The sequence below is a fragment of the Oryx dammah genome, unplaced genomic scaffold (assembly GCF_014754425.2).
Source record: "Oryx dammah isolate SB20612 unplaced genomic scaffold, SCBI_Odam_1.1 HiC_scaffold_7, whole genome shotgun sequence".
Lineage (NCBI taxonomy): Eukaryota > Metazoa > Chordata > Mammalia > Artiodactyla > Bovidae > Oryx > Oryx dammah.
In genome coordinates, this window is record NW_024070191.1 from 1035615 (window position 1) to 1063093 (window position 27479).

Here is a 27479-nt window from a genome sequence, read left to right on the forward strand (position 1 = left end):
TACAGATACAAAAAAAGAAAAACAGTTTAGAGTCTCTAGCTTTAATTATCTACATAGGGATGTCATTTTTTCTATGGGGTTGCTAAATGTGTTCACCTTGATTAAACAACACAAACCATGTAATCCCAACATTCCATTCTTGCCACATCGGATGCTGACTTGTTACCATAGGTGTGAAGCCATTAGGGAGCTGATACACAGTGAAGGACAGACAGTGGTGACAGGTGACATGGGGAATCCCTGTTGTGTGAGCGTCTCTGCTGGCTCCCACACGGCAGACTAGACGAGTCTGGGGAGGAGCTGTCCTCAGGCCAGTATCCGTCCCTGGTTTTGGCGATGCTGAGAAATTCCCTGGTGGCTCAGTGAGTGAGGAATCTGCCTGCAATGCAGGAGACCTGGGTTTGATCCCTGGGTCAGGAAGATCCCCTGGAGAAGGAAATGGCAACCCACTCCAGTATTCTTGCCTGGAAAATCCATGGACAGAGGAGCCTGGTGGGCTGCAAGAGTTGGACACTACTTAGCAACTAAAACCACCACAACCACATGTTTAATTATGGTGTTTTTTCCTTGGGAAATAGCTTATTACTAGATTGACAAGTATGAACCTTATTCATCTTGTGTGTGAGTGTGCAAGTATGTGAATCAAGATGGCTTTCTTAGACACTGTTCTGATTTCTTTGTTAGCAATCAGTTCCCATCTCTCTAAGACCCTCCAATGGCTGCTGGAGCATACATTCCGAAACACAAAATTAATTATGTCCTTTTACTACAGATTAGGGTTCAGTGGATCCGATAGATTTTAGGATGAAGTCAGAACTCATCATCCTGGCTTTAGTGTGGATGTTTCTCACCTGGAGGGTGGAAATCGACTGGTATCTCCTGGGTGGTTTTTAGGAGGCTTAGCTGGTGTGTTGATGGAGGCTCAGCTGTAACAGTGGCTCCTATTTTCTCATTTATGTGGAGAGGGGAAGCAGGGGTGATGGGGCATTTGGGCTATCACTGGGCCTGGAGGGCAGGCTTGGGCCCGCGCCCTGGGTGCCCTCATCTTTGCCATGGCCAGAAGCCCTGTGACTCCCACCCCAGAACCTACGGCCTCTGGCAGACCACTCAGCTGTGAGGTCATCTCCCTGGAACCATTTTCACCATCTCTGCCACAATTTTGCTGGGAAAATAGATTCCCTGAACCTGGACACTGGTCTCCTTCACTCTCACTCACACCAAAGATTCATGCAAGGTCAGCTGATTGGTGAACAGAAATCATGTCATGTTTGGAATTCTTGCTATAGGAAGAGGAAATGCATTTAGTTATCTATCATATCTATTTATCATTTATCAGTCACCTCCTGTTTATCTGCCATCCATCATTTATCTATGTTTCCCGCTTCTGTACTCTAGTCAGGAGTGGGATGGGTATGTATTAAGCTGAGAACTGACAAAATATTTAATCCTTGTAGGAATATAGCAATAGGAAAGGTCAAACTCGCTGACTTTGTGGAGCTTACCTTCTGGGGAGGGCAAGTGCTTCAGAAGTGGTCATGTCAGCAAACAGTGCCATGGTGCCGAGGTCAGAAAGGGCAGGGCTTGGAGGAGGCGGCTGCCTGAGGTCAGGCTCAGCTCTCTGAGGAACTGACCTCCCAGTGGACACGGGCAGAGGGGAGGGAGGAGGTGGGGAGCTTTGGGGGAAGTTCATTCCAGGCAGTGAAATGCTGGGTATGAGGGCTGAAATGAGAGGAAACCTGGATGGTGAGAAACACCAGGCCAGTGTTGCTGGCAGGACACGATCAAGATGGGAACCATGGCAGGTGAGGTCAACAGGAAGGGAGGGGACGCGAGGATCTTCAGAACGTGCTGTGGACGTCACTTCTGCTCTGGACGAGCGTCGATGCTCTTGGCGGTGCTGATGCTGCTTGGTGTGACCACTGGTCTCCAGAGTGGGGAGGGCGACATCTGGAAGGTTTGCATCAAGGCCGGGGATGCTGCAGCCTGGACTGAGGGGCTTCGGTCACAGGAGTTTGGATTCCGGGCGCACTTAGAAGGCAAAGACGACAGTATCTTCTGTCGGATTTATTGTGAGGTGAGAGAGAAAAATGAGATCAAACATGCCCAGTTCACTTTTAAGCTGAGCTTCTGAGTGGTTCAGTAATCACGGTGTCATTTACCAAGAAGCGGACCCTAGGGGAGGGAAAGATCTGTGGTAGAAAATCACGGTTCTCTGAGCCAGGCTGAGCGTGGTGGAGACCAGGCGGAGGTGTTGAGTGGGCAGCTGTTCACAGAGGCCCAGGGGCAGGAGAGCGGCCGAGACCGATGACCACCAGAGGCAGCAGCACACAGGTGGGATTGAAGCCCGAGAGCAGAGTCAGATCAGCAGGGAGGAGGCCTGGGGCACCGCGGGAGGCCCCACAGAGCCGCGTGCTGGCCCTGCCGGGTGGCCGGAAACCACCCTGGGTCACCTGCAGGTTCACGCTCATCCCGAGCCTTGCCTGTCTCCTGCGTGAGCTCCACCCTGTGTCCCCAAGTCCCTGCAGGAACACTATCCTGCCTCCCCTCACTCCACTGTGAAAAGCTGCCCTCAGCACCTTGTCCCCCACCCAGGCCCTGACATGGCCCCCACGTTGCTGCTTCCATATTCACTTCTTGTGTTAGAAAAGAAATTGCGAGCTCTTTTCATAATGTTTAAAAATTCATACAAACCCAGAGGCAGAGGAACCAGAGATCAAACTGCCAACATCCGTTGAATCACAGAAAAAGCAAGATAATTCCAGAAAAACATCTACTTCTGCTTCATTGACTACACTAAAGCCTTTGACTGTGTGGATCACAACAAACTGTGAAAAATTCTTCAAGAGATAGGAATACCAGACCACCTGACCTGCCTCCTGAGAAACCTGTATGCAGGTCAAGAAGCAACAGTTAGAACCGAACATGGAACAACGGACTGGTTCAAAATTGGGAAAGGACTACATCAAGGCTGTATATTGTCACCTTGTTTATTTAACTTATATGCAGAGTACATCATGAGAAATGCTAGGCTGGATGAATCACAAGCTGGAATCAGGATTGCCAGGAGAAATATTAATAACCTCAGATATGCAGATGACACCACCCTTATGGCAGAAAGCAAAAGGGAACTAAAGAGCCTCTTGATGAAAGTGAAAGAGGAGAGTGAAAAACCTGGCTTAAAACTCAACATGCAAAAAACAAAGATCATGGCATCCAATCCCATCACTTCATGGCAAATAGTTGGGAAAACAGTGGAAATAGTGACAGACTTTATTTTCTTAAAGTCTTTTCTTAAAGTCACTGCAGATGGTGACTGTAGCCATGAAATTAAAAGACTCTTCCTCCTTGGAAGAAAACCTATGACCAACCTAGACAGCATATTAAAAACCAAAGATACTACTTTGCAGACAAAGATCCATGTAGTCAAAGCTATGGTTTTTCCAGTGGTCATGTATGGATGTGAGAGTTGGACTATAAAGAAAGCTGAGCACAGAAGAATTGATGCTTTTGAACTGTGGTGTTGGAGAAGGTTCTTGAGTCCCTTGGACAGCAAGGAGATCCAACCAGTACATCCTAAAGGAAGTCAGTCCTGAATATTCATTGGAAGGACTGATGCTGAAGCTGAAACTCCAATATTTTGGCCACCTGATGCAAAGAGATGACTCATTGGAAAAGACCCTGATGCTGGGAAAGATTCAAGGCAGGAGGCTAAGGGGACGACAGAGGACAAGAAGGTTGGATGGCATCACTGACTCAATGGATATGAGTTTAAGTAAGCTCCGGGAGATGGTGATGGACAGGGAGGCCCGTGTGCTATTGTCCATGGGGTCACAAAGAGTCAGACATGACTGAGTGACTAAACAACGAACAACAGCAAGCCCAGTGGCGTTTCCTGGTCTGTAAAACCTAAAATTCAGTGGTTTTCAGAATTTGGGGAGAGAAAAAGCATGGTTAGTTGTACTCCGTAATTGCTTGGTTCTGGTGAGTAGGAGCTCTTTTTTTTTTTTTTTTTTTCAATTTATAGAGTCAGTTTTCTTAGACTCATTCTTTAGTTTCCAAACTAACTCAGCCAGTGAACACAATAAATGCAAGCATTTTAATTTTATTTCGTGGCATAAAATTTAGCAAACTGCACTCTAACTCTGTTAAGTGGAATGTGTGATGGCCCTGTCTCAGAGGGGCTTCCTCTGGGGACAGCCTCCAGGTTGGCAGAGGCCTTGGGTAACTGCAACTAGTGACAGACTCCTGACTAATACTGGGTGAGCCTTGAATTTTGAATCCACTTATAGCCAGTAAATATTGTAGATGTACATAATTTAACAGGAGCTTAGAATATTTCCTATTTTATAAAATAGAATTCCAATTAAAAGCCAAGCATAATGAAAATCATTGGCATGCCAGACTTAAAATATACATTCTTCACCAGGACAAATACAACTGAGGCAAATCAGGACGCTTCACGATAAGTGTCCAGGGAGCTACGTGCACTTGGGGCCCAACTCTGTTCCTTCACGACTCCCCACACCTTCTACCATGACAGACGTCTCTTCTTCACTGAATGTGGGGGTCACATGTCACTATGTTAGGATCTTCTCTGATAAGCTGAGTTCATTGCTTCCTCTTTAACTGTCATCAAACAGATATGCATGCTATTTCCTTTGTCAGAATGCATAACGATAAGTACTATTTACTATTATTTTTCATGTCTATGAATAATAAACTCATTGAAAGTAGGGGGTCTTCTGATTTTATTTTTAATGATTCAGCCATAAAGAGTCTGCCTGCAGTGCAGGGGATTTGCAGGAGACCTGGGTTCGATCCCTGGGTCGGGAAGATGCCCTGGAAGAGGGCGTGGCAACCATGCCAGCATCCTTGCCTGGAGAGTCCCAGGGACAGAGGAGCCTGGCGGGTACAGTCCATGAGGTCACAAGACTTGTACACAACTGAGCAACTAAACAACGGCAGCAGTGTTCACACAGACTCTCCCCTGGTGAGGGTTCAGCCAGATCCCGCTTGTAAGTCTGGTGTTCACAGCTCTCCACGTGGAGAGTGTGGCTCCATCCTGTCACCACTTACCTGTAGGGCAGAGATGCTATCCTGTAGTTACCGACTGTGTTTATGGCACTGTTTTCTGGAATGTTCACAAACCTGTCTGAAACCCAGCCTCCTGCCTCTGCCCAGTGATGAAGTTGCTGCCTGGAAACCTGGGGCAGCTTTTGATTGTATGCATTTCTGCCCCAATCATGTGGGTCTGTATCTCACGGCTGCTGGGGATACTCTGCCTCCTTCCAGAAAGCCCAGTTTTTTACCTCTTGGGATGAGCAGTGTCAGTAGAGTGGAGAACTTGCCGGGTGTTTACGCGGGTCGGTTCTGCCTGTGCGGACGTCTCATCACCCCCGCAGGAGAGCTGGACATGGCCTCGGGGCCACGCGGGAGCTCGGGCTTCGTCAGACAGGAAGGGCCGAGAGGACGCAGACACGGCTCCTGTCTCTAGAGTGAACGCAGTCCATGTTATGCTGCTGTAGAGGCTCATTTAACCTCCTCCAAATCAGGACAAACTGCTGTCTGGGCCCCATAACAACAGATGGACACTTGTAATTCCATGACATCAGAGTTTCAGTGGAGTAACAGACCCTTTTTCTTGGAGACTGTGTCATAGACTGTCCCCTGCTTGTTTGCACTGACCGTGAACTTAGCTCTGTGGGAACTTTACAAAGCTATGAGAGAATAGAGTTGTTCTCACAGTTGCCCTTCTAAAATCAGATGTGATTCTGTGTCCCCAGTGTGGTCTATAGTTATGCCTTGTCATTCATTCTGCATGTTTTAGTAAGTATGGCAAGCACTTTCTTCTAATGTCACTTTAAGGCATTAACATTGCTCCAGATGTGAAATTATTTAAGACACAATAGTATATCCATTTTCCATTGAAGTTTTCTTTTTCAGTATTATAACATGAGAAACAAATAGTGTTATTCTTTCAAAAATTCCTCTTGATGGGAATTGATACCTGTTTGCTTAGCTACATTGTTTTTAGCCTCTTATCAATGCTGTAATTATGGAGAATTAATATGTACAAGGGAGAAGGACATGGCAACCCACTCCAGTGTTCTTGCCTGGAAAATCCCATGGACAGGGAAGCCTGGAGGCTACAGTCCATAGGATCACAAAGAGTTGGACATCACTGAAGCATCTCAGCACACATGCAGCTTCACTTGTCCCTCAGCTGGTAAAGAATCCTCCTGCAATGTGGGAGACCAGGTTTGATCCCTGGGTTGGGAAGATCCCCTGGAAAAGGGAAAGGTTACCCACTCCAGTATTCTGGCCTTGAGAATCCATTGGACTGTATAGTACATGGGGTCACAAAGAGTTGGACATGACTGAGTGACTTTCACTTTCAATATATACAAGACACTCGAATAAGTAGATTTCTTTTTTTCTGTCTTTCCTAAAATATCAGCGAAGAGAGAGGTAGGCACTGTGTTGTAATACCTAAAACAAAACGTTTCCTGGCAGTCCCCTGCCTGAGGGGCTGACCTACTTCTTCTCTGCAGAAAGCAGAAGTATAAATGGTCTCAGATCTCCGCAGTGACCACACAGCTTCCAGATCAAACCCAGCCTGAACCCAGATTTCACCTAAGGCTGGATTCTCCTCTTCTCCTTGGAGCCAGCCCTGCAACGGTGTAGCTGGGCACTGCAGGAAATGCCAGCATGCTCTGTCATTTAAGGGAGATTTCATCATTCTTTGTCATTTCAGGATTTGGGGAGCTTGACGAACTTGTCTTTGTGCAGACTTCATGTGCATAAACTACTAGCTCAGCCCATATTAAAACCTTATTGCCATTTTCTTTTCTATCTTTGGAGTATGGTGGGGATCTCTCCCTAAATGGACCAGGAAGACACATGAGCATAAAATGTCCTGAACAGAGCAGCCCCGAGTGGAGGCTTCTTCATTGTCCCTGTGGCAGGTGGGCATGTCATCTAGAAAGTGTATGGCAGCCTTGGTGGGTATATATGCTAACACAAAATGCCAAACTGAGATGTGTTTTCTTGAGAAAGATTAAAATGTAGAGTTACGGCCTCTCTCTGAGCTTTCCCCAAGGATCCCCCATAGAGCAGGTTCCACCACGGACACCCTACCTGCCATTTCCTGGGGCTTTTCACAGTTTAAGTTCAGGTTTGTGATCGTCTTCCCCGGTGAGCACCCAGACCCCTGAGAACATGAGCATCTGCCCTCCTAGTGCGCAGGGCCCTGGGCAGGGCCACTTGCTTAATGAGCACGGAAAAGTCCCCGTAAAAGTACGGAGGCACCGAGCTTTGCCTTTTTCCTAGTCACCTGAGTTGTCATCAGATTGTTTCCTTGCTCTTTTATGTCATCATGAGTGAAGATGCAGAGTACATCATGCGAAATGCCCGGTTGGATGGATCACAAGCTGGAATCGAGGTGGCGGCAAGAAATATCAACAGCCTCAGATAGGCAGATGATCCCACTTTAATGGCAGAAAGTGAAGAGGAAATAAAGAGCCTCTTGATGAGGGTGAAAGAGGAGAGCGAAAAGGCTGGTTTAAAACTCAGCATTCAAAAAACTAACATCATGGCATCCAGTCCCATCACTTTATAGCAAATAGAAGAGGAAAAAGTGGAAGCAGTAACAGATTTTAGGGGACTTCAAAATCACTGTGGGCAGTGACTGCAGCCACAAAATTAAATGATGCTTGCTTCTTGGAAGGAAAGCTATGACCAACCTAGATAGCATATTAAAAAGCAGAGACATCACTTTGCTGACAAGTCTGTATAGTCAAAGCTATGGTTTTTCCAGTAGTCATGTATGGATGTGAGAGTTGGACCATAAAGAAGGCTGAGCACCAAAGAATTGATGCTTTCAAAATGCAGTATTGGAGAAGACTCTTGACAGTCCCTTGGACAGCAGGGAGACCAAACCAGTCAATCCTCAAGGAAATCAACCCTGAATATTCATTGGAAAGACTGATGCTGCAGCTGAAGCTCCAATACTTCGGCCACCTGATGCGAAGAGCTGACATGAGTTTGAGCAAACTCTGGGAGATGGTGAAGGACAGGGAAGCCTGGAGTGCTGAGTTACAAAGAATCAGACGTGACTTAGCTACTGAACAACAAAAACAAGTGAAGAAAATTTTTAACTTTTAATTATCAGCGTGGATTTTACCTTTTGTCCTCACACAATGCAATGCCAGCTTTAAATAAAAGTGAGAGATCATGGAACTCGTTTTCAGATCGCTGGAATCAATTTGTGTCTCCTCACTGGTACACTCACAGGCTGCAGTTTTGTTCCTGAGGAGCAATGGGTCTGTTTTCTTCCTGATGTGCCACATCACACCTGGACGCTGTTTATGCCCAAGTCATTATTGGCTGCCACCCTATCACTGAGTTTCTTAGCACCTGATTCAGTTCTCTCCAACCTACAGGCTGTGAAACGTGGTCCAAAGAAGTTGAAATCGATGTTCTTGGAAATTTTAAATCTTTTCAGAAGATTAAATCTTTTCAGCAGAACCCTCCAGCTGCATCCACCCTCTGTGAAAGGGAAACCCTGCTTCTGGAAAACTTTGCTGGGACCTCCACCTCAGGATCAGCACCTTTAGAGAACAGAACGCAGTTCACACTCACAGTCCAGCTGCTGGAGCTCCAGGTGAGGAGGGGCACGCCCCCCTGGCAACCATTCAGGGTCCAGGCTCCGCCACCCCAGGTGCGGCCGCCAAGTCAGGGCGGGTGGGCCAGGCCACAGGGTGCCTGCCAGCTCTGCTCACGCTTCTGTGGCCAGAACTCGTCACGACAGGTTCCCTTAGAGTGACTTGACTCCATGTCACTCGCTCGTGCACAGTGTGGTCAACCGCTGGCGCCCAAGGTTGGTCTGTGGGCTGACCCGTCTCCGGCGGGCGTCGCTGGCTGGGATCAGGGTGTCATCGGCAGTGTAGGTCCAGAGCAAGTGTGGCCGGGTGCTGACCAGGGCCGCGCGTCCTGACGTGAGCCCGGCCCTGAGGACTGTGTTGAGCAGCTGGTCCTCCGCTCAGAGGTTGACGGCCGACGCGCTTCTGTTTGTTGATAATCCAGGGACCATCGTGGAGCGTGGCAGGGCTGGTGCGAAGGCTTAATTCACAATCCACAGATGAAAACAGCACCCAACGGGCGACGCACCAGAGGTGTGTTCATGCCTTAGAGAGGGTCATGGGTCCCCAGTACAGTGTCCCTGGGGTGAGATGATGTAGAATCCAGTTTTCTGAGGTCACTGCTTTCGGTGGGTGCCCTGCCCTCTCTCCTCACCTGCCCTGCTCCCCTGCTGGCCACGCGTTCATTCCCCCACAGCCTGACCTCTGTTCATACACCTCATACGTGTAAACCTGCCGTCCCTCCCTTCCAGAAGCTGTTAAGGGGATCAGTACACTCCCAGCCCCTCTTCCCCGGAGGCCTTCCTGGGGACTTGGAACATCATGATCTGGACGTTTTCTGGGAGCTCTTCCTGTGTCCAGTCCTTGCTCTCCACCCCTAGTCCTCAACGGCAGGACCTGTGTGCCCTATGCTCCAGGCGGTGTTTCTCTGACATCGCCTTGGGTAAATGACGGCTGTAGTAGCATCTTCTCCACCTTGGGAAATGACTGCACTTTCCGCAGGGTCCTGACACTGAAGACGTGTGCTTGCTCTGCTCTCGACTCCTGGTGTTCAGGCCCCCACCAGCTCCTTAGGTGTCTGTAAGCAGGTTGAGACGAGGTGGTGTCTGAGGTGCGCTCCGCAGGGCTGGGTCCATCCTCAGGTCACGCCCATCCCATGGGACACCTGCCTCCTAGCTGGGTCCCTTGTCAGCTCCGAAATCCCTGAGGGTGGACAGAGCGTGGACATGGGGCTTGTTGTCTGGCGAGCTGGGCCGGGGCGTGCCAGGTGGCCAGGACGGAGCATCCTGAAGCCCCCTCCTCGTGCCCGCACACTGCCAACCTCCCCCAGCCACCGGCATCCGGTGTGACATAGGGTGCGTGTAATCACGTGTGCCTGTGTACTAGTGTGTGTGTCTCCCTGTGCGTCCACCCCACAAAGGACACTGCGCATGTCCCTTCCCTCCTGACCTCATGCTCCGAGCAGCTCCACCACTGGGGTGCCCTTGCCCCAGGCCCTGCCAGCCTGGAGCCTGATCTGAGCTCCCCCCAGAGCCCAGGCCCCTGCATCTCCCTGAGCAGCTCAGGACTGTTCACGGCTGCAGGGGTGGCTCCCACTGACTGTTAACAGCCAAGCATACAATCAGCTCCAGGACAAGCCCAGGAGTGAGGCCACAGTGGGCGCGGGGCAGCCGGTGCCCGTCCGGGGAGCAGTGCGGGCTCAGGGACTCGGGGGGCAGCCCTCTCTGGTGCCCCCAGGAGCCCACAGCACTCCTTCCCAGGACGTCTGTGCCGGAAGCAGCACCCGCCAGCCTGGGTGGTGTCAGGCGCAGTCACGCGGTTTCACGGGTGCTGATGAGGTCTTGCCATGCTGAGAGGGGCCGTTCTGCTGTGCTCCTCACCCCCACCTGCCTCTCCTGGAGCATGGCGTCCTGCAAGAGCCAGTCTTCTACCTTCTGAGAGCCCAGCTCCCTGACTGGAAAACCTGTCATGGAAGGTGCAGGCACCCCCACCAGCCTGGGCACATTGCAGTGGTGAACAGGACTGGTGGGGTGGGGAGGGAGGCTCCACCGCCTCCAGCCCAGCGCATGCACAGCGCCCAGAGTCGGCACCAAGTGATGCCCTGTGCTCTGGGCACCTGTTATTCCAGATGGCGTCCCCCAAGCCTCCGCCAGCTGCCCACTCCCTCGCCTCCCTGACCCCGCCAGCCTGCGAGCCCCTCGGGCTCTACCCATGTCCCTGCCATCCCCGGGCACCTGCCCCAAAACCCTAGCTCTGGACACAGGGGCCAAGTACAGGCACCATTGGTGGACGCAGGCACCCCCAGGAGCTGCAGGTCCAGGGAACTGAGCCTAGAGCCATGTTACTGGGTCAGGCTTTGGGAGGGCTCGGCCACAGAGCAGGCCAAGGGCACTGCAAACACTAGGGGTGCTGGTGACGGTGGTGTCACAGGCGGGTCGACATGTCCAGACTCACCAGACCATGTGCATCAAGTGTGCACATTTTTATAGGTCAGTTACACCAGCTTTAATTGTCAGCTATTGTTTTTTCTTAAAAAAAGCATGCAGTCAGCTGGGCTGTAATATAAAGAAGAGGCAATGTTAAAATCAGCTTTGAGAATACATGGAGATTTTATTTTTTAATAAAATGGTTGCATTCAGTGGAGTTTCTGGGGGAAAAGAGACAAACGTGTAAAATCAGAAGCCATTGCAGGCCATGCTGTCTGAGTCTGAGCCAGCAGTATGTCCTGGCAGGTGAGGGGCAGGTGCCGTGGATCCAGGACAAGCGGGTGGCGTGGGGCCACCTTCTCCAAGATGCTCTAGTGGGGAGGGGCAGTACCGGACTCGAGTGAAGAGCTGAAGGCGGAGCAGCTTGTGACTTTACAAATGATGAGGCAGAAAGGCTGCCGCGGCCTGAATCTTGGGGCATCACCCGTTCACCTGCAGAGAAAAGTGAAGATCAATGAAGGAGGTGGGGAGATGCACACGACTCTCATGAAAACTATGTCAGGGCTCCTAGGGGCTGGCCTGTGCGCCCCTCCAGCCACGGGCTGCACTCCTGGGAGTCCAGGACATGTGCCTGAGGCGGGATGAGCCCCCCTGGACCCCTCCCCATGCGGGACTCCGGGCCACCACCCCAGGTTGTGGCAAACAGCCAACATGCTCTGTTTCTCCTGAGATCTGACAGCACGCCAGATGTTCAGCCTCCATCAGTTCAGTTCAGTTCAGTCGCTCAGCCATGTCCGACTCTCTGCAACCCCATGAATCGCAGCACGCCAGGCCTCCCTGTCCATCACCAACTCCCGGAGTTCTCTCAGACTCACATCCATCAAGTCCGTGATGCCATCCAGCCATCTCATCCTCGGTCGTCCCCTTCTCCTCCTGCCCCCAATCCTTCCCAGCATCAGAGTCTTTTCCAATGAGTCAACTCTTCGCAGGAGGTGGCCAGAGTACTGGAGTTTTAGCTTTAGCATCATTCCTTCCAAAGAAATCCCAAGGCTGATCTCTTTCAGAATGGATTGCTTGGATCTCCTTGCAGTCCAAGGGACTCTCAAGAGTCGTCTCCAGCACCACAGTTCAAAAGCATCAATTCTTCGGCGCTCAGCCTTCTTCACAGTCCAACTCTCACATCCATACATGACCACTGGAAAAACCATAGCCTTGTGCTTAATTCTCCAGATTGCGCCGTGAAGAAACGGAAGTCGGAGAAGCTGGAAACCCACTGAGGGCACAGGGTGACAGACTCACAGCAGAATTCAGACCCTGGAATGCATGCTGGGCAGTGACCTCCACCCCGCTTCCTGGGGTCCACGTGTTTCCATGAACGGCTCAGTGCTCATCATTGTTCAGAGTTCTTGGTTACAGTGCTGAGCATCCCAGAGCCACGTGTTGAAGGCAGACTGTCCCCTGAAGCTCCTGGAAGAGGATAGGGATGCAGAGGGGGTGGGGCCCAGTCCTGACTCAAGGGTCCCAGGTGTCGTGGAAGAAGCCCTGGGACAGCCTGCGTGATGTCCCCGGGGAGTGGACAGTTAGCCTGGGGCTGGGGGACATCAAGCTTGTCTGCCCCCACGTCCATACATGTCCTGCCTAGTAGACTGGGTGGGGCGCCCAGCTCAGGGCGTGGCTGCACTGGGGGGTGGGCAGTGGTCACAGCTCGAGGAGAGGCTGAGTCATCAGTTGATCTTCGTGCAGATGGCGAGGGTATTTTTAAACATAGCAAGGCCATGTGACAGCAGTCATCTGGATTTTCAGTTGTCTTCGCCCCAAAGTCACTGTGTAAGCACAGGGTTTCCGGAAAGGGCTGCTGATGCTGTTGTTTTGTTTATTCTTCCTGGTGCCCTCACTGCGGGCATTTCAACCAGAGGCTGAGAGTTTAGGTAAAGGACAAGCACCCACTGCTTGGCGGGTGATGTAGTCTCAAAGGACTCCCGGGGCTGAAGGGACAGTGGTCCTTGCCCCGGCCTGAGCTTCTACACGAAGGGCAGGCGAGTTCCCGAGCGACCCCCATGCACCAGGCCCCCATGAGCACTTTCCTCCCACTGCTCAGCCCACCACTGTCCGACGCATCCCCTGAGATCCTGAGGACACGGAGGAGCAGCCACGGCCCCGTCCTCATGGGGCTTGGGCTCCTGGGGAGCAGCAGGTCTCCCCCCTGCCTCCTGCGGGTGTTCTCGGCAGCTCAGAGCCCACTGGCGTCCCCTGATGCAGCCCCACCAGCCCCCTACCCCGCCAGGCGCCTGCATGACAGCATCCCTCAGGATGCAGGCCTTGGCCCAGAGCCCTCAGGCCCTGCCCCCGCCCCAGGCCCTCCCTGGAGACACACCTGAACAGGGGCCTCACGTCCCCAAAGTGTCTGCAGGCAGGGTCGTGTCGTCCACAGGCCCCTGCATCACAGGAAGCTCCCGGAGCCTGTGCCACATGGTTGTACCTGCAGCAGCGAGGCTGTGTGACCAAAGACGCAGGCCTCAGTCCCCGAGCTCCCCGCTCACTCCAGGCGGGTCTGCACCCATGTCCTGGGGCTCGGCTAGACACCACTTCAGACAGTTCCCGCCTGCAGCCGCCTCATAAAGCTGGGGTCAGCAGGGAGGTGGTTTGTGCCCCAGACTGACAGCAGCAGGAGGGCCACAGAAACGCAGGGTCTGGGCTTCTTCCCACCCCCTCAACCCGGACTCACGCCACCTGACCCGTGAGGCTGGGGGTTCTGCCAGCAGAGGGCATCACTGAGGAGCAGGGTGCTTCCCTCGCGGGAGAGCTTGTCTGCCTGCTTGTCTGCAAGCTTGTCCGTGGCTGCTCGTGGGGAGCAGCAGGCAAGGACCACTGTCCCTTCAGCCCTGGGAGTCCTTGTGAGACTACATCGGCCGCCAAGCAGTGGATGCTTGTCCTTTACCTAACAGACAAGATCCAGGACATGCCTGGGGGGCACCTGGCCACCAGAGCCTCCTCCGAGGCTCCTTGCAGTCCATGTTGAGGGGTGGGCAGGGGTGTCTGCAAAGCTGGGCCAGGTTGCTCCTCTGTGCTGTTCTGGAAATTCTGTCCAGCTGCCTACAAGCCACTGAGTTGAGAGCAAAGGAGAAATTGACAGCAGTAAACACTAACAGCTTTCCAACTGCAAACCCGAGTCTCCCAAGCTGGAGGCCATTGCTGTCAGGGGTGGCAGGCTGGCAGCGGATGCCTGTGGGCCTCAAATCCCGCCTGGGCTGGTGGTCCTGCGTCTCCTGCCCCCGACACCACCTGTAAACCGTGCGCTGTGTGGCGCAGACTTTCAGGAGATCAAGTGCAGTCTGTTGACGCGCACTTGTGGAGGCAGGCTTCTCAGTCATACTTCATTGTCCACTTAATCTTCCTCAAACGCACCTGTAGGATCGAGGATGCCTGCTCCGTTAGTCTGCAGACACCCCAAGCCCCTCTGTGCCCACCCCCCACCCTGAAAGACTGAGGGGCCTGCAGCTTGTGGTTTGGCTGCCACAGGGTTTTTCCCACGGCAACTGTCCTGCCCCTGCCCCCTGCAGCAGCAGCCCTGGCCCAGCTGTTCCCGGCCACCTGGAGCCCGTGGGGAGGCACCAGCAGGCTTAGACAGACGGGCACGGTGGCTCCGCACACTGCCCTCTACCTGCCCGCTCTGGGAGCCCCAAGACCGCATGGGCTGGGGGTCACCTGGGGTGCACGTCCAGGAGCACAGAGGTCGTGATGGGAGCAGACATAAGCTGTGTAAGGGCCCCTGGGGACAGAGTCTGAGTGGCCACAGGGAGGCTCCTACGAGGAACCAAGCCCAGTGAGGACATGGTCACCTTCAGCTTGTCCCCTCACTGATGTGGACACTGGAGCAGGGGCCTCACCGCATCATCTCCTTTAAGGCTTTGTCCTTCTTGGGAGATAACACCACACCCTTACTGAGTGAGGAGAACCCCGAGTCTTGGGGAGGTCACGGGACCTGCTGGCAAGGGGTGCAGCAGCAGGCCTGAGCTCCAAGCAGCCCTCCTCCCCCACGTTCCCTGTCGGCACAGCTGCCCCAAGAGTGTGTGGAGGGCAGTCTCTCAGCACTCCGGTCGGAGTTCCTCAGATATCCTGATAGTGGATTAAAAGTCAAACCTTTCTATCTTCGTCTGGGGTCCTGTGACCCACAGATAGCATGTATATTCACAGGGACCTGTGCAAGCATTGTGTTACCCGTGTAAAGGGTGGTGGGGATGCCTCCAATGCCTCCTGCTCTGACACCATCATACCCAGGGCTGTGTGCGAAATACAGCTTCAAATAGTTTGCTTTGTGTTTTAAAAAAATTGCATTTTTTTTTTACATCCATCAGGATTTTCCAGGAGAGCTGTATTTAATTCTGGCACATTTTCGGTTTTATAAGACATTTAGTTTCCTTGGAGAGGTCTTAGGCAGAAGTACTTTATTGCCAAATGGTTACTGAGCAGCATCATCATAAATCCCTCCTCCCTGGCACATCTCACAGAATGTGGAGTCAGCCCGTCTTTGCCCAGTGCCGCCCGAGTCCCAGGGCCCAAGAAGGACCTGAGGCGGGCAGGGGTGGAGCATTGCTGCCCGCACAAGCACCCCTTTTGTGTGCTTTCTCGGGCTCTCATAGGGGACAGTGCCCGTGGGCTGTCCAGTCCCCACGGGACCTCCCGGGCAACATCCACCAGGGCAGGATCCCGGGCCTTGTGTCCTGGGTAAACTGGGGTTCACCAGCCCAGTGAACCGTCCTCTGCTCTGCTCGTCTGGCTGGGCCTGACATCTTGCAGGCGTCCCTAGCATTTGCCAGAAGCTGTGCGGCCCACATGGGTGGCAGGCTGGGCAGTTGCCCCAAGGATCAGGCCTATAGGGGCGCAGCCAGGCTGTGAGGGGCTCAGAGACTCAAGTTCCAGCTGGAGTCCAGCCTCACGTATTCTTCCAGTCGACCCAGTGGATTCCCGGCACCACCAGTGGTGAGTGGGGCCCACAGTGGTGGCCTGTGACTCTGTCCCGTCACCTCCCTGCCCGATGACTGGATGCGTGGATGCGAGGCTGGGCTGGTGCTCAGAAGCCCTTAACTATTCACACAACACTGTGTCTGGCGGGTGGGGGCCAGGCAAGAATGTCGGGGGAGATGACCCTCTCCCCAAGCGTCCTGTGCCCAGACCCTATGCATGCACACTCCCGCAGCCAGCATCTCTCTGCAGACGAGAAGCACAGGCATCTGCTCCTTACAACAGGCCCCTGTGGTGGAAATGCCACTGGAATGCATTTTATCTGTTTCCTGTGGTCACCACAGTCTCTGAAGTCCAGCGTCCTGCCCCCGCTCACTATCCACTCACCCCAGCCTTTCCTGAGACTCCAAAGTCCAGACTGTATTTCCCCCTTAAGTACGTCTTCACCCTTCTTTTCAATCAGTGAAGCGGCTCTGAGACGCGAATGCGCCCTTTCCCGCTGGGGCCGGGCCCCTGCGTCCTCCTCGCGTCTGTGCTTCTGTGTCTCCAGCTTCACTGCTCCTTGCCCCGGCTCACAGGGCAGCCACGTTTCTGCTCACCTTCCCTCCACTTTCTCCTGTGACCCTGGCCCTGTGTCTCTGCCCAGACGGAAACAGGGCGAGACCACTCCCCACTGCGTCACGGTGGCTCCAGGGCAGGGTCTCAGTTGTGTGCCCCTTGAGCAGGAGTCACCGGATGAAGGTGAGCCAGGAGGCTGGCTGTGACCACGACAGGAACCGGCTCTGGTGGGAGGTGCTGCTGCTGGGCTGGCTTCCGGCCCCGCCCACCAGGGCTGCCCCCACCCCGCCCCACCCTGCAGGGCTGCCCCCTCCCCCGGCCCTGCCCTGCGAGCTGCCCCGCCCCCAGTTCTCCCTCTGGGTACTGAGGTAGCTTCAGGTGGAGACTCCTCTCCCCTGTGTGGACGCAGGACGTAACACCACCGTGCGCTCACTGAAGCGACACGTGATGAAGGCAGTCCCACTTGAGCGTGTTCACGCTGCAGCCCAGGATGGGGCACAGCCCCCGTGTCTGTGGACGGGTGCATGGATAAAGAACGCAAGACACCCGGGCACACACAGGAGCACTATTCACCCAAGAAAAGGAAGGCGACCCTGCCATTCCCGGCAATGTGGATGGACCTCGAGGGCCTTGTGCCCAGTGAGATAAACCAGACACATGAAGAAAGAAACCATGTGATCTTACTTAGACGTGAAATGTAAGACCCCCCAACACGTAGAAGCAGAGGGTAGATGGGGGTGCCTGGGATCAGGGACCAGGGGAGCCAAGGAGGGGCTGGTGTCCGGAGCAGAGCCACAGGGGCGCAGGACAGGCGAGCCAGAGGTGGCCATCCAGCATGGTGACTGTGGGTGAGCTCCACATCAGGGCCCAGAGGCTCTGACCACAACCGCAGTCACCATGTGAGCCAGACGTGCTGACTAGCTTGACTGTAGCAGCCACTTCACTGTGCGCACGTGTCTCAAGCCAGCATTCGGGACTCCCCAAACGATTCTTGTCTAGAGGACAGTCTTGCTTGAAATCAGGGACCGTGACTGGATGACCACACCACCAGGACTGGGATGTTTTTGGATACAAATGAGTGAAACTCATGGGCTCCTTAAAAAAACTGAATTTACAGGGTCTTTCTGTGTGTGTGTTGTTTTTGTTTTGTTTTTATCAAATCGGCTTGCGTGTTTCAGGTTAGAATCCTGACATGGACAGTCGATAAACGGATTTACACTAGGATTTTCCGCTAGTGCCCAGGGTTGATGAGATTTCCCATCTCCACCTTTCTACACCCTCTTTAACATTAATGGAAGTGACTAAACAGAACTTCAGAAAGAAAATTAACTAGCTTGTAGGATCTGGTGTTTGTGGAAATGCCAGCGGAGTCCTGTGTGCTGCATTTGGCATTTCTCCCCATCGCCTGAGCTGAAGTACTGCTTAAAAAGCCCAGCCCGGCTCTTCCACTCCCCATGTGTTCAGCCCAGGCTGCTCCTAGGCAGCACCTTGGCTATGAAACCAAAACGCTGAGGCCGAAGCCATGGGTCCAGCTGCTCCCCCTCCTTTGAAGGTTAGGTGGCCACTGTGCTAATACAGGGTGGGTGCTGGGGAGAGACCTGTGCTTGCCATGTTCCTTTTTCTGCTTGTTTCTCATATTTCTTTGAACTGAGACATACACGTTAACCAGTTCTTAGTAGCTGATAGTCTGCACCCCCCCAGCGGGTCTCCACGACCACCCTTAGGCTCTGTGATGTGGTGGGAGGTGGTTATGGTCTGTCACAGTGCAAGGCTGACAGCCGAGAGCCAGGGGCATGGGGCGGAGGCCACGAGAGTGCAGCCCAGCCCATGGGGCCAGGCAGCTCTCCTGCAGCCACGTGTGGTGGTCCTCCAGGGCACAGTGCACAAGGGTGCACCAGGCCTGTGTGCAGGATCCCGGGACTCAGTCATAGGGCACCTAGCGGCACAAGCGTCCAGCATGGCCCGCGGCCCCAGGTGTGTACAGACACGCTTATCAGGCAGGCAGTTCACCCCAAGGGCTCTGAGGCCACCTCCCAAGAGTGTGCCTCTGGTCCTCTCTCTGGCGTCTGTGGAGTTAGGACCTTCGAGTTAGCCCTTCCTGCTCCCCTAGACCTGGCCAAGCTGCACACCTTCATAAACATGACGCATGGTCTCTGACGGGGTCCCCACGGGGCCTGTGCAGGTAAAGCCTGTAGTCTGGACTCAGAGGTCAGGGCCCACCAGCTGGGTGCCCTTGGCAAGTTTCAGGACCCCTTTGTGCCTCAGCTTCCTGCTCCACAGGAAGGGATGTCCTCATCAGGGTGTTCTGAGAACACCCTGGTATCACATACGTCACCAACTCAGGTGGCTCCTTCTCGGTTGCACAATGCGTGTGTGCCTCTGTTGGAATAAATGTTGCCACTTCTGGGCAAAGGTGTGTTCTGGTCCTGATGCCTGAACACATCAGACACCAAGCATGGCTCACCCTCCACTCAGCCACTTCGACCACTTCCACACTGATACTGAGGAAGGTGGTGATGGGGAGGAACAGCCAGAAGACACCTGTCCCTGGCTCTTTGCAAAGACCATCCCCACGGAGCAGGGAACAGGTGCAGAGTTGACACCAGGAGACTCCTGGGCCTGCGAGCTTCATATGAAGTCGGATTTGGAGAGTCCTATCCTTTACCTGAAGGTGCAAGGTCATGAGCCCTCCAGGTAGAGTCGGTCGTCTGTTTTTCTTCTCCAGATGAGCCTGGTGGATTTCTTTCATCAACCAGTGATTGCTACATGGTGATGTTTGCTCTCCTGTCCCAGCTGCTAAAATCTAGAGATGACATTTAGGTTCAAAATTATAGAAACTATTTCACCCCAGGCACTCTCCCTTCCTTGAAAAGCATTTCTGATATTACTTCCATTTTTTTATCTGAACTTTCCTGTGTGACACATTTTAATATGAAAAGCAATCTCGATTGTTTTAAGAAAATAGATTTTAACTACAAAGTAATTGGGTTAAAGTGCATGCTCTTCTTTAGCGATAGGATTGTCAGTAAAACATGGCGCGTTGCACGGTACCGCTCTGTGGTCCTCACGGCGCTCTGCATTGTGTGTGTCAGCGCCGTTAATCTGTCTGATCTTCGAGGACAGCACACAGGTGATTGTTGCTGTTTCATGAGTCAACTGTCTGGTGGGTTGGGGCACAGGTGCTTTGAACTCGAGCATGAGACTTTTTCAAGCCTTTTTTTGGTCGGTAGAGTGAGGCTTATAATACCTGCCACAAAGTTGTTGTAAAGCTAAACAAGCATGTTTATAGTGTGTCCCCTGTCATTACTGCAGCGACAGCCCTCTAGGAAGAAAACACAGAGGCAGAGGTTAATGACTTAGGGAGGCAGGAGGGATGGGGCGGGCTTGACTTCCACACAAGCTGCTGCATCCGGGGCGTCTCCAGCCACGGGGTTGAGCCAGGGTCCTAGCTCTGCAGACCGCCAGGCCTGAGCCCCTCGCGGCTGCGCTCACAATAGCTGTGGGGCAGCTGTGACCCACGCCTGCTGCCGTGAGCATCTTGCTGGATTCAGGCTCATTCCCACGTGCCTGCGGATACGGCCCTGTGTGCCCTGTCCATGGTGTTGCTACACTCCCCAAGCCATGTGCCCTGTCCGCGGTGCTGATACAGTCACCTCGCCGTGTGCCCTGTCCCTGGTGCTGATACATCCCCCTCGCCGTGTGCCCTGTCCCTGGTGCTGATACATCCCCCTCGCCGTGTGCCCTGTCCGTGGTGCTGATACACACCCCTCGCTGTGTGCCCTGTCCCTGGTGCTGATACATCCCCCTCGCCGTGTGCCCTGTCCCTGGTGCTGTTACACTCCCCACGCCATGTGCCCTGTCCGTGGTGCTGATACACACCCCTCGCTGTGTGCCCTGTCCGCGGTGCTGATACACACCCCTCGCTGTGTGCCCTGTCCGTGGTGCTGATACATCCCCCTCGCCGTGTGCCCTGTCCCTGGTGCTGTTACACTCCTCACGCCATGTGCCCTGTCCGTGGTGCTGATACACACCCCTCGTTGTGTGCCCTGTCCGTGGTGCTGATACATCCCCCTCGCCGTGTGCCCTGTCCGTGGTGCTGATACACCCCCCTCGCTGTGTGCCCCGTCCCTGGTGCTGCTACACTCCCCACGCCGTGTGCCCTGTCCGTGGTGCTGATACAACCTCCACACCCTGATGCAGATACATCCCCCACCCCCGCGTACCATGTCCCTGGGACTTCAGAGACTTTGTCATCTCAGTGGTTGTGTGTGTCTTGACTCACACTGGAGATTGACCACCAAGGTATGTGGCCTTGCTTGGAGATATTATTAAATGTTAAATGTTGGTGGCACTGACCTGTTCTTTTTTGTATATAATTTTATTTAGTTTTCATTGTGCTGGGTCTTCTTTGCTATGCAGGCTTTTCTTTCATTGTGACGAGGAGGGATACTCTCTAGTTGGGGTGTGCAGAGTGCTCATTTTGGTGGCCTCTCTTATTGCAGAACACGGGCTCTAGGGCATGCAGGCTTCGGTAGTTACAGCCCCAGGGCTCTAGAGCACAGGCCCAGTTCCTGTGGTGCATGGGCTTAGCTGCCCCACAGCCTGTGGGGTCCTTCCTGACCAGGGATGGAACCCGTGTCTCCTGCATTGGCAGGTGGACTCTGCCTCTGAGCCAGCAGGGAAGCCCTGACCTACCCTTTCTGTGAGTAAATGATGTCATGGGGGGAGCAGGATAGGGAGGTGTTAACTGCAGAGTGAGGGTTTGGCCCTTGCTCCCAGGTGTGCTCAGGGTGGCCCTGTTTGGAGGGGCGCAGATCCAGGTGCCCTTTGGGTTCCAGTTGCCTGCACAGATGAAGCCCCGAGGGGCGGTACACTGGGCACTAAATGCTAACATCTGCTATACAGCTGAGACGTGTAGACTGGATATTAGTGGAGCTGAGGAGCTGCTCAGCCTCCCCAGGACTGAGACACCGAAGGAACACAGACGTGTTGAAGAGAAACTCGAACTCGTGACTCACCATGAATTACTTCAAAGTTGTGTGTTGTCACCTCATAAGTCTGGTAGACGCCTGAAACTGTTTACTCTGTTCATATTCATTTAACATTCAAGATGAACACTTACCTCTATCTCCAGGCACAGTCTCAGAAATGTGCCATGTTTATAAATATCCTGCATTTTTTCCAGCAACCCAAACAAATACAACATTAAAACTGATGTAAAGGGGAGGAGAACACAGCTTTCACACTGAAACAGGATTCTCTGTAGGGTGCAACAGTTTCTCTAGTGTGTAAACTCCGCTGATGATTGAGACTCAGGCAGAAACAGCTGGCTTAGCATGCTCGCTTTCCCTGGGTGCATGACTGCACGGGAGGCCCCTGCAGACCCCTGGTTCTGTCTCGGCCCCCAGCCCCCACAGCCCCTGCAGACCCTGCTGCCCAGTCCAGGCCCTCACCCAAACGTGAATGCAGGAGTGTTGCCAAAGGCACAGGATTGGCTCAACATAAGAATCAAATTGCTATGGAGCAAAAGTACATTGTCAAAGAAGTTAAAATACAGGAACACAGCAGGAAATGTTTGTAATGTATAGACACATGAACTTTAATTTAGGAAAAAGTACCTCAGATGAGAGCTGGAGATTCAAGATGGCGTGCTGGGAGGGAGAAGACTGACCGAGGGAAGAAACAGTCACCTCACAGAGCACGGGCATAGCGAGCCCTGGAGACCCCAGTGCTGCCAGCAGTAAAGCACACGGAAACAGGAAGAGCACAGTCCTCCTGCCTAGCATGTTGCTCATGTGGTTAGTGTCAGCGTCATCACTGTTTATGAGAGGGTACATGGGTGCATGGAGGTGGACGCGGTGAGGTCTTACCTTCTTGGGCTCCAGAGTCACTGGGCTGGCCACAGACTGCAGCGTCCACACGTTTCTCCTCCAGCTCGACCTTGTTGGCTGACGACAGCACATCCCGTTCCCCCGTGTTGTGACTGGAAAGATTTTCCTCCCTGTGGTTTTACGTCAGTCTGTGAGCTTTGCTACATGAAAATAAAGTGCTCCCCCCAAATCTGTTAATGAAAATGCCTATGGGTGTTGCTACTGTGGTGCCTGATAGATTAGGCAAGCCTCTGTCTGTGTGTCCCAGCGAGTCCCAGGGGCTCCTAACACCCCCGTCCACCCTCTTCTCTGCATCCTCAGGTTTCAGTGCAGAACCAACACGAGCGTGGGACCATCTTTTGCCACTGTCCATGTCTTTGCTCACGGATGTTGGAGAAAAGTGCTCATGTGCTCTCAAATGCAATGTGATATCAGACTTAACGTTTCTGTCATTATCTTTTGGCAAAGCATGCAGACTCAAACAAGTAACCACGTGCTGTCTCTTTTGCCCTGAACTTGCTTTAAGACTGCTGCTCGTGGATCAGTGCTGGCAGCCAAAGGCCTCTCTGCAGCCCTGTGTGGCCTGGGCTGGCTAGGGGAGGACATCCCAGGCTGCACACTGCCGGCCACCCCATCCGGAACCCGGGGTCGCGTGGCCTCTGGCTGCCATCGGTCCTGGCCATGACCCTCCAATGCGCTTCTCATTTCCATGCCATCCCCCAGGCACAGAAGCCTCATCTCATACTCCTTCTTGGTCACGTGTGCTCCACACATATGCTGTGCCTGAAAGAGGGGTGCGTGTGATCAACACAAAAAGCCACCTGATTGGAAATCTCATCCTGAGAGCAGGAAGAAAGTGCTCCTCTGGTGCTTTCCCTGGAAGCTCCGTGTGGGCACCTGAGCTTGGGGTCAGAACCCAGGTTAACGCCCTTAATTGGACAGAAACATTAGAGTACCCATTGTGGGCAGGGCCCTTGGGACTCACTGAGCAAGACTGGTGACAGCGACCCCACTGCAGGCCCAGCTCCCCACCACACCCCACCCCGCGTCCTGGAGGGCCTCCTGCTGAGGCCTGGGGGCGGCTCAGCCCATGCTTTCTGTTCACGTTCCATCGATCAGTTTCTCCTCCAACAGAGGACGTTGTGGTGCTGAGGCTAGACCCTAATTTGTCATTTTAATTTTAGAATGTGTTTAAGAACACAGATTTACCTTTCTTAATGATTTGTAGAGATGAAAACAACAGCAATCCATGCATTCGTTGCCTTTAGAAATTCTCTTTCTCTCTTGATTTCCTTCTTTGGTTGTCACCAAGATGAATCCGAGCACAGGGCTCTGGACGGCCTCCTGGAGCTCTGAGCACAGACATTCCTGTGACCTCCTCCTGGGCACTGTGGTTTGGGGTCAGTGGTATTAAGTGAGTTCTGTTCGTTGGCTGGACTTCCTGACTCCATGCACAGTTTTAGCAGGACCAGAGGCTGTCCAGAGGCCCACCCATGTCAGTATTAGGCTTCTCCATTCAGCGAGTATGCATCAGGCCCCCCTCCGCACGGCAGCCTCTCCTTCCAGGGGAACCAGGGTAGCACAGAGACTGCTCCTTAGGTGACACCTCACTTTGTTCAGAAATGGCTGGTGCGAGCAGAGGCATCCCCCAGAGTTTCCTCTTCCACCGAGTCCTTTGGTGCCAAGACTTCTTCCAGGAGCAGTCTCTTTCTCAGTGAGTCTGGAGGTGATGCTGGAGGAGGCAGCCAGTCCACTCCCTCCTTAAGAGGCCTTTCCCTTCTTTCTGTGAGCACACTCTGTACTCAGGGCCATCTGCGGTCATCTGAGGCACCACCCCAGGGCAGGGCGAGCAGCCACGTGTGGGCAAGGGCACCCCCTCCGCCAACCCACGCGTCCCCTGGGGCTGGGGTCTGCAGGCCTTGGCATGTCTGCCCTGGGCCGGGGGGTACAATAGCCCAGGCCTAGGTGTTGGGGTGACCCAGGTTTGGACCCAGACCTCTCCCCTGCTCCATATCCCTAAAGCATGCCTGGAGCAAGTCACCGTGACTCTGAGTTCAGTGTTGTCACTTCACAAGCAAGAGGGTGGCCCTGCCTCAGAGTCCGTGCAGAGGAGGATATGCCGGGCGCGCGGCTGTTGGGGCCCATTTCCGTCCTCATTTCCCCGTTTCTTGTCTGAGTCCCTGGAGCCATGGTTTCCACCCTAATAACAATCAATCAGGAGTCCCTTCCAGCCCACTACCAGTGCGGGGGAGCTTTCCTTACCCTGAGAGCTCAACAGCACCCCAACACTGAAGAATTCATGTCTGTTTCCTTCTCGTGCACTTGTTAATTGGATGAGTTTTGAGAAAGCACTAACTTCCCAATGATGTTCATTTCAGGTTAAGAAGCACGACCTCATCATTTTCTGAACTCCTCTTAGGTAATTCAGCATGAAGTGTCAAGGTAGATAACTGGTTCTCCTCCTTCCCACTTCTCCAGTTTCTGTTGTCCTGTTTGCCTTGAGGGGTGACAAATCTGAGCACTCGGGGGCCTGACAGGGTGGTGGGGCGGCGGGACCGCCTGGGAGGGAGCAGCCCTCACGCCCACCTGCCCCACCATGACTGGGACTCAGGCCCAGCGCCCCTAGGTCTCTGAGCTTTCAAGACAAGCCAGAAATCTGGCTTCTGTCTGAAATCTTATTTTAGACGTCGGCAAGTAATTCATAGAAAGAAAAAAGAAAAAGACACTGTGACTCAGGATTGGGCCAAAAGGAGTCCACCTGCAGGTAGAGTTGGCTGCCAGCCTAAAAGTTTCCACCAGGTGTGGATGGGCCTGGCCCTGAAGGGGCACCCAGGGGAGTGGGCTCCCAGGATGCTGGGGACGCAGCACATAGAGACGTGGACACCCCCATCTCTGCAAGGCTGGCATTGCCCCTGTGGATCCAGAAGTGGGGCGCTCAGGTTGATTCCACACGCTTCTCATCATAAAGGAGAAAGTGTCTGCGATAGAACAGACACTGTGGGTCCAGGAATTGCTCTTTGGGAAGCTTGCTCACCCGGATAAAACCATTCTTGCTGAACTAAAAGCTGTTACCTGAATGTCTTCTCACTGGTGATGGCAATGACCCATCTCGAAAGCCAAGTCAGCCAGCACACGGACCAGAACACATCAGCCTGCGTCCCCGTGGACAGAGCCGCAGCAGCCCCGTTACCACGTGTCCTCAGGACCGGGCACACAGGGGAGGGGCCTTGGCAGGGCCAGTGGGGACGGGGTGCCCTCTGCCTCGGCACCCAGGACACCCAGAGCAGCTGGCGGAGGTGCACATGTAAACGTCCTGTCCCTATCCTTTCACCACTGAGAATAAATATTTGCCCAGGAACAGAAGCAAGTGCTGACAGGAGCTGTGCACACCGTGAGGGATGAGCACTGCGTGTGTCCTGTGTTGGAGAAACTGCCCAGCTGGAGCTGTCCTTGTGAAGCCGAGCCTTTGCTCTGCTGTCCACGCCAGTGCTGACTGCTGTGCCAGCCAGGGGCCATCTGACTCAGACTCTGTGCTAGGGACCCGGGGGTCCTCACAGTGCTTACAGTTTCCCACTTTCTTCCCTTTTTCTCCCCCTCCATCTTTTTAACAGGAATTCTATCATTTCCTGAATTCTCAATATCCTCATGTGTATTTCTTCATAAAGCAAATATCACCTAGCTTGCACCAGATTCAGTGCCAAGGGCTGGAAAGAGGTAAATGAGGTGTGTGTCCTGTCCTCATAGTCCAGGGGGGCTGCAGGCAGAGTGACTGGTCTTAGACCCTTGTGAGTTCGCCCACAGCGTTCTGGAGGTGGAGAGAGGGGACAGCCACTGGAGTTGAGGAGAGGCACTCAGGGAGGACTTTCTGGAGGAGGTGGTGCCTGAACTGAGGCTCAGGGGTTCTGGGAGTGGGTCAGCACAGAGGGTAGAGGTGAGTGGAGGACAAGGTAGACGCAGGTGTGCCCGGCCTGGCCCAAACACGGCAAGAGAGAGCAGGACAGGGGAGGAGCATGCTGGGAGGTGGCCCCAGGTACCTGCCACAGGCTGAGCACTTTCTGAGGTGTCCTGCAGCACACTTCCTCATCCTGGGACTGCGATAAGGAAGCCTGCTGCCCTGGAGGAAAGGCCAGCCTTGAAATGAGAGTTTATTCCTCACACACACACAACTAGGGAACCCAGTGACCAGTAGCTGCAAAACGCACTGTGAGAAACAGTTCCTCCAAGGAGTAAGGGGTTGGCTGTTGAACCAGAACATAAAGGATTTGACCCTTATGTGGCTGTCACCTGTGGGCCCGGGTGGGCAACATGAGGCAGAATAAATAAACTAGAAAACTTCCCTCCAGAAACTGAAGTTGAAAGGCTTTTGTTTGAGATTCTCTTCTGGATCCCAAACTTCAAGAATCTGGTGCAAATGTGTTTGTGTCTCCGGGGAAATCCACAGATCAGCAGTAACCCCCAAATCAGCCCCTGATCTGGGCTCCCTGACTCACAGTGGTGTCCCCATGTGCCCAGCCCAGGCTCCCAGCCCAGGAACAGCCAGGACTCTGCCCTTCCCGCCCTGCCGGGGGCTCCTGGGAGTGGAACCTTCACCTCCTGTCCCAGAGCCATGCTTGTCATGCTTAAAGCTGGGAGGCGTAGCCCGTGTGTCATATTGCTGATAGAAAGCACTTTGGTTGCTGGGCTTGGAAACCCTCTGCGTCTTAGTGTCCTAACAGAGAAGACTCACGTGTGTTAAGGAAGTATATTCTGTCGTGCATGCGCTCTTACTGAGATGCTGAAAATTATTCTGTCGTGCGAATCTTTACAGTGTATCTGGACTGAGTGTCACATCACTTGTGTGGGTGCACACCCAAGTTTCGTGTGAACAGTGAGGAGGGGAAGGGGCGGGGGACTGGCCTGGGTGCTTGTGTGCACCCCGCGCTCCCATCTCCCTGGGGACGTGAGCGGCTGCGGCCTCTGCCAGGCCTCGTCTGGCCCGCCTTCCCTCTCATGGTCGTCACGCAGATGGCCCACGCAGGCTCTGG

At 53.6% G+C, this 27479-nt stretch overlaps 1 protein-coding gene across 1 annotated transcript in view; it reads left to right on the top strand.

Moving 5' to 3' along the window:
• Nucleotides 1-27479, top strand: part of DLGAP2 (DLG associated protein 2) — a 459183-nt gene that overhangs the window by 243678 nt on the left and 188026 nt on the right. The gene's annotated exons all lie outside the window — the stretch shown is intronic.